Raw genomic sequence first — 8,012 nt, forward strand, 5'->3', positions numbered from 1 at the left:
TATTACGAATACGTCATTTATTTTATGAGAAATACAAAATGTTATTTTATGAATGTTAATAATACGAGAGACATATACAAATACTGTTTCTTTAGCCATTAGTCATTTATTCACTCCTGAAAAATTCACTCTTATAGTATGTCATTCCTTAATCAAATGATTAGTTCATTACCAGGCCTCTGGAGATCTCCAAAACATGTTGAGGAGGTAATTACGCCATTTACAGTCGCTTTGGTGCGTTTCTCACATCACTAGTAACATTTGCACAGCACTTAGTGTATTTCTCAAAACAATTGGTGCAAACTGCAAAACCTAGTGGATAACCTGCAAAAGCAGGTCACTTGCTCAAAATCGATAATCCATTCCTCAAAAGCAAGTATTCATGTCAATGAAACTGCCAGTGTCATCAAAATGAGAAGTCGTGACACCATCTTTATGAACAAGATAGTCAAATGGCTTGTCATGTTTTCATTATGACAGTGTACAGTATTCTCTCAGTGTATTCCAATGCAAAAGAAGGTCAGAACTTGGTGACACTACCTGAAAATGCTCAAGAAAATGCTCCACCCTCTCCATGACTCTGCTGTGATGTTGTCACATGCTGCATCCATGGCTGCTAGCAGGGCCATTTGCACATGTGAATGCCAGTCATAAAACTTCCACCTCCAGGCAGAGAAAAACTCCTCTATCGGATTAAGAAATGGGGAGTAGGGAGGGAGATATTGAACCAGCATTCTGTCATGTGCTGCAAACCACTGTCTGACCAGATGTGAGTAGTGAAAACTGACATTATCCCACACAACAACATACTTGTTGAGTTGGCCTCCACCCCTCTCATTCTCAGGGACTATGTCCCTGTAAAGAGTGTCTAAAAAAGTCAGGAGATGTTGTGTATTGTATGGGCCAAGAAGGGGAATATGGGAGAATGCCATTGTCTGAGATGGCTGCACACATTGTAACATTCCCTCCGCACCGCTTGGGACATCAGTGGTTGCTCTCTGTCCAATGCGATTTCTTCCACGCCTTCTGCCTTTGGCCAGATTGAAACCCGCATCATCAAAGTATATTAATTACAGCGCTTTGAATTTCTTTCAACTTTATTGCATTGTTTGCAATCACCATTGCACAAATGGCTTCATCTTGCTGCGGGGTAAAAAAGGGCCCTCTTCTACCTCTGCGAGGTTGTCTTTCAATCCGTTGTGGTGCAGATTACAGTAAAATTACAATAATGTACACTAAACATGAGATATTACGAGATGTTGGATTACTGTCCAATACTATACATACCTGTTCTCCCTACGAAATGTTTAAATGATTAAATTCACAGTGGTTCTTCCAACACCCTCCGACCAGCCTCATCCAGGCCGTGATTGACAACATGATCAACAAGTGTTGCCCTAATTTAATTAGGAATCTGCCTGTATTTGGCATCTTTTCCCTCTTCCCCTGTTTTGTCCCCCCCGCATCCTCAACCCTCTTCCACGATGCTGACCTTCCATTTCTGTGTCACAGAATTGTAGAAATGGTACACACTATGGCTGTATCCCAATTCAGGGTCTGCAGCCTTAAAGTACGCATTTCAAGGCCGATTACGTCACAGCAGCGCGCCGAAGGCTGTCCCAATTCAAAGGCTGCTCGAAATGCGGCCCTGAAATGTGTCCTTCATTTCCCTGAATTTTAAGGCTGTGGCGGTGTAGACTTCGTGGCCCAACATATCCCAGAATGCATAGCGCGGCGGCGGGTGTGGATAATTTTGCCGAAAAAAAACGGCGGATGAGGGGCGCCCGAAGAGTAAACTTTAAGTAAGTACTAAATATCATGTCACTTATTTATGTGCAAATGTTTAATGACGAAGAACATTAAAACGTTACTTTTGGCCACATGTCGGCAAAGTTATGTGACATTAGTGACGTTTTTACTAACTTGGTTTTAAAGCCTTTACTTTAAAATATACGCCGTTCAATAGCTGAGCTTATTCTTACAGAGAATGATCAAAGCTCATGTAGAAACAAACAAACAAATGAACAAAAGATTTTCTCCTTCATTTCTGTCAAACAAAGCTGTATGACACGTTTCCAGCTGTTAGTATCATGGTTGCTGGGCAACCTGGGCAGCGCAACGGAGGCTAGACCGTCCCATTTCACAAGCCTCGCACTTCCGGCCTTAGCGGTCTTTGAGTATGCGGCCCTTGAGGATCGTTAAGGCTGCGTACTTTAAGGCTGTAGACCCTGAATTGGGATACAGCCTATGTCCTGCTCGGTTCATATATGCTTGCCAGTTGAGGGTTCATGGGATTGATCCATGATTGATCCATGAGTGGCTTGTCATTGGTTACAACTAATACTTTCCACACCTCCTCATCAGTGAAAGCTGAAGTTCACCTGAGAGAAATTGTTCTATTTAGGAGACATTTCCAGGAAAAATAATAACAAAAGGTATAAAATTTTCTGGGCAGAATTTGATAACTAAGTCAACAATTTTGTATGTAATGACTCCAGCAATGAAATGAAGTCTATTAGTTTTATTGGGAACGACTATTCAGCATCCGAAAGTAGAGTTCATTTTGACTGACATGACATAAGAAAATGATAATGTTATAAAACGGCAGAGAATTGTATGAAAGCAACTAATACATGTACAAGAGCATTTGCAATTTGTTCAGAGGAAGGAGAAATTGCAACTATGATGTGTACAAATGAATAAATGTTGTGGAGGTTGCACTAATGGTTTTGAGAATTTTCTGATCTGAGAAAAGCACCAAAGGAACTGAGAAAAACTGTAAATAAACTGTGTTGGATCAAGGACACATCTAAAACCTGCAGGACACCGGCCCTTGAGGCCTGGAGTTCCCCCGCACCTGGTCTAGATTGAGAGTGGCTGCAAAGACACATGCTCTGCTCCAAGCAGTCGATGTGCAGACTGACAGTCCAGGCATTGTCTGAAGTTCCCCATGAGTCCCGTTGAGATAAATGCAAATTCTTCATGCATCTGACAGTTGGCGTTGTTCACTAAGATCGCGGCAGATTTGCTTAATGACTAAGACTATATCTTAAATGTAACATTTAAAATGTGTTTGTTCTTCTCCTAGCACAAGAAACAGTTATGCTATTTTTTTCTTTATAGTTTTAGAATTTAAAAAAAATTAATGTCAGTAGTTCACTGTAAAATAGACTCAATAATATCCAGTCAAATAGATTGGCTTTATTAATTAGACACATGGATTTGTGTCTTAAATCTCTAGTGCATATACAGCATATCTGGCCCACCAGAGCATTAAACCACAGGTGACACAAATAACACCAGCTATCAGGATTGAGGTGCCTTTCCAGGCACCTCAATCCCCATTCACATCTTGTGTCAGGTGATCTGAATGGGTCATATGATAGGGTGAGGTAAGGTCTCACAATTTCTTCACACAAAGCCTCTGCTGATAATGACCCACACCCTTTTTCACACCTTGGTGCATGTGGTGAGGCACATGGTGAATAGTGGGTCAATGACCCTCTTAAGGGACAACTCCTACTAGGGATTAAATACCTGGGACTCACCAACACTGGGTTTCTGATCCAATCCAATCAAATCCAACTTTTATAAAGTGCTATAAAATACCCAGCACAGGACCAAAGGGCTGTACAGTAAATAAGTTAAGAACAATAGAATAAAACAAAACAGCAAAAAATAAAACACATAATATATAAAATTAAAACAGCCCTTTATTAAAAAACAAGATAAAACAGCATGGAATCAACTTAAACAGTTGAAATAATAATAAACTCCCAGGAGGAACGGCAACATACCGGCTATTATATTAAGGTTTGTAAATCGAAAGCACAAGATTACGCTGCTGAAACAAGGAAGAAAATTAAAAGGATCTAATGTCTTTATCAATGAACATCTAACCAAACACAACGCTGAAATAGCCAAAAAAGCGCGACACCTTAAGAAGCTGGGAAAAATCCAAGGCACTTGGACGACGAACTGCAAAATATTCATTAAACTAAACGGATCACCAGAGGAAGCCAAAGTTCTGACCATTAAAAATATGGCGGATCTCGAAAAATATCAGTGAGCAACACGATCTGGACGGCAAACAAGGTAACAGACAACCACACACTCACTTATGACACACACTGGAAGGAAGAACTCAGATACATCTGGAAGAATCAGCTGCATCAGTCAGACAGTTGCAGAATATGATCAATTGGAACTGAAAACATTTAACTATATGGATCACAATACACACGACTTGGAATATGAAATAGATCCAGACAACAACTTTTTCTCATCTAACAATAACAATTGCTGCTACTATACAAATAAAGACTACAATCAGAGGATTAAAACTGAGAATAAATTATCAATTATCCACTTTAACTGTAGAAGTCTCTATGCTAATTTTAGTCATATCAAAGAATATCTTAACCAGTTTTCACATCCATTTAGTGTCATTGCCTTATCAGAAACTTGGATCAATATGGAAAAAGGAACAGACTTTGAACTGGAGGGTTATGAATTCACATTTATAACTAGGCGAAACAAAGGAGGAGGAGGAGTGGCCTTGTATGTGGACAAATCCTTGAAATTTAATGTGGTGGAAAAGATGACGATGGTGATTGATAATGTACTAGAATGTATTACAGTTGAAATTTGTAAAGAAAAAAGTAAAAATGTAATCATTAGCTGTATATACAGAGCTCCAGGTAGTAGTATTGAGACATTTAAAGACTGGCTAGAAGAAACATTTATTGAAATAGCTCGCAAAAAAGTTTTCATTTGTGGAGACTTCAATATTGATTTGCTAAACCCAAATAAACATAAAACCACTGAGGAATTTATAAACACAATGCACTGTATGAATCTATTCCCTAAAATTACTAGACCTACCAGGATTACATCACATTGTGCAACTCTCATAGACAACATTTTTGCAAATGACATTGAAAATAAGACTGTAAGTGGACTCCTGATTAACGACATAAGTGACCATCTTCCAATTTTTACAATCTATGATAGGAATTACAAGATCAATAAAATGGACAGTAAAAAAGAGTACAGACGAGTAAGAACAGAAGAAAGAATGAATGCATTTAAAAAAGATTTATTGAAGGAAAACTGGGGTGAAGTATATCAGGAACAGGACGTTAATAGTGCTTATAATAAATTCCTTAGAATATTTACATTACTGTACAATACCAACTGTCCAATAAAGCAATATAGTAGGAAACAGAAATATATGGACTGTCCATGGATAACAAAAGGTCTGCAAAATGCATGTATAAAGAAAAATGCTCTATACAGAGAGTTCTTAAGAACGAGAACTAAAGATGCTGAAATCAGATACAAAAGATATAAAAATAGGTTAACTAATATACTTAGATTTAGTAAAAAGGAATACTATAAGAAGCAATTAGATATAAATAGAAATAATAATAAAAGATTATGGGAAATCCTGAACAGTGTTATAAAATGTGGGACTGGACAAAAGAACTATCCCAAGTATTTCATTTGTAATGACCATGAAGAATACAATATGGATGTTGTGGCAAATAGTCTCAATGAATTCTTTGTAACTGCTGGACCAAATTTAGCAAGAACAATCACTCATCCTGGGAAAGCACAGGAAAAACCCGATACACTGATTGACAGAAATCCATATTCTATGTTTCTCACAGCCGTTGATGAAAATGAAGTTCTTGAAATTGTCAAAAAATGTAAAAATCACAAATCTTTGGATTGTAATGATATTGATATGATAGTGGTTAAAAGAGTCATTGAGGCTATTATAAAACCATTTACATACATCTGTAATTTATCATTTCAAACTGGTCGATTTCCAGACAGAATGAAAATAGCAAAAGTTATACCTCTATACAAATCTGGAAACAAACACCATTTCACAAACTACAGGCCTGTCTCTTTACTACCTCAATTCTCAAAAGTTCTTGAAAAACTGTTTAAAAACAGACTGGAAAAATTTATAGATAAACATAAACTACTCACTGAGAGTCAGTACGGATTCAGATCAAGCAGATCAACATCATCGGCACTATTAGATTCAATAGAATACATCACAAATTCCATAGACAAAAAGCAATATGTGGCTGGGTTATTCATAGACTTGACAAAGGCATCTGACACTATAGATCATGATATATTAATAAGAAAACTGGAACGTTATGGTGTCAGAGGGGTAGTTTTAGATTGGGTCCGGAGTTATTTAAGTGACAGAAAGCAGTTTGTGAAAATAAATGGTGGTTGCTCCTTATGTATGGACATTGCTTGTGGTGTACCCCAAGGGTCAGTTTTGGGTCCAAAATTCTTCAACTTGTACATTAACGACATCTGTAAAGTGTCCAAAGTATTAAAAATGGTTCTCTTTGCTGACGATACAAACATTTTTTGCTCTGGTGATGATCTGCAGAATTTATTGGAGGATATGACTAATGAAATAAGTAAAGTGAAGTTCTGGCTTGATAAAAACAAATTATCATTAAATTTGAATAAATCTAAACTTATGTTATTTGGAAATAGTAGTTTAAATACAAATGCAAAGATTCAAATAAATGGTGTTGATATTGAAAGAGTCAGTGAAAATAAATTTCTGGGGGTAATAATAGATGAAAAACTTAACTGGAGAGCTCACGTAAGATATATTCATTCCAAAGTATCACGAAGCATTGCAGTACTAAACAAGGCAAAACAGGTATTCGACAGAACATCACTTCATATTCTCTACTGTTCACTGGTTTCACCATACTTAAGCTATTGTGCAGAGGTCTGGGGCAATAACTATAAAACCACATTACATTCACTTTTTACTCTTCAAAAGAAAGCAATTCAAATCATCCACAATGCAGGTTATAGGGAACATACAAACTCACTATTTTTGCAGTCTGAAATATTGAAAATTGACGATATAGTGAAATTCCAAACAGCACAAATTCTATTCAAAGCAAAAAATAAAGAACTGCCAGGTAATATTCAGAGTATGTTTTTTTTGAAAGAAGGAAGTTATAATTTAAGGGGTTTTTGTAACTTCAAAACAATGAAGGTACGTACTACAAGAAAAGGCTTTTGTGTTTCTGTTCAAGGAGTGAAACTATGGAACAAACTGAATATGGAATTAAAGCAATGTCCAAACATAAAACTGTTCAAAAAGAGTTATAAAAATATGATCTTCTCGATCTATAAAGAAAAGGAAAATATTTAAATTAAGTGAATGTCTCTATTTAAAAACAAACAAACAAAAAATTCATGATGTGATATTATAGTATATAGTATATCAGAAATCTGTTCACTATTTTTATTACAAATTATATCAGTAAGGAAGCTGACTAAATATTCACTGATAATTTATGGGACAGGGGTGGGATTAAATAAGTGTATACTTCTTCCCACTCCCTTTCAACATGTAAATTAATCAGAATGTTTTTTTTGTATGTAATTTGTATAGTATATATATTTTTTTCTCTCATTTCTTTTCTAAATGTACTTGTATATTGTTCACATGTTGAAATAAATTACCAATCAATCAAACTAAAACCAACATCTCACAAGGCGCCAAGGCCAAGGTGAAGAGATGCGTTTTCAGAAGCGATTTAAAAACAGGCAGAGAAGAGCCTTTCTAATCTCTACAGGCAGATCATTCCACAGTTTTGGAGCTGCTACAGCAAAAGCATGATCTCCTCTAAGTTTACACTCAGTCCTGGGTACATTCAGGAACAGCTGATCAGCTGATCAGAGAGCAGGTGGGCATATAAGGCTGTAGCAGTTCAGAGAGATAAGATGGGGCTAGGCCATGGAGGGCTTTAAAATCAAAGGTTTTAGAACTGAAGAAGCAGACAGAGAGGTGAAATGTTTTCAAGAAACTTAAAGAAGGCCACTCGCTTTCTTTCTTTCCCTTATACCAGGGGTGGGCAACTCCAGGCCTCGAGGGCCGGTGTCCCTGCAGGCTTTAGATGTGTCCTTGACCCAACACAGCTGATTTAAATGGCTAAATTAGGTCCTCAACA

This window comes from Maylandia zebra, linkage group LG11 (assembly GCF_041146795.1).
Source record: "Maylandia zebra isolate NMK-2024a linkage group LG11, Mzebra_GT3a, whole genome shotgun sequence".
NCBI lineage: Eukaryota > Metazoa > Chordata > Actinopteri > Cichliformes > Cichlidae > Maylandia > Maylandia zebra.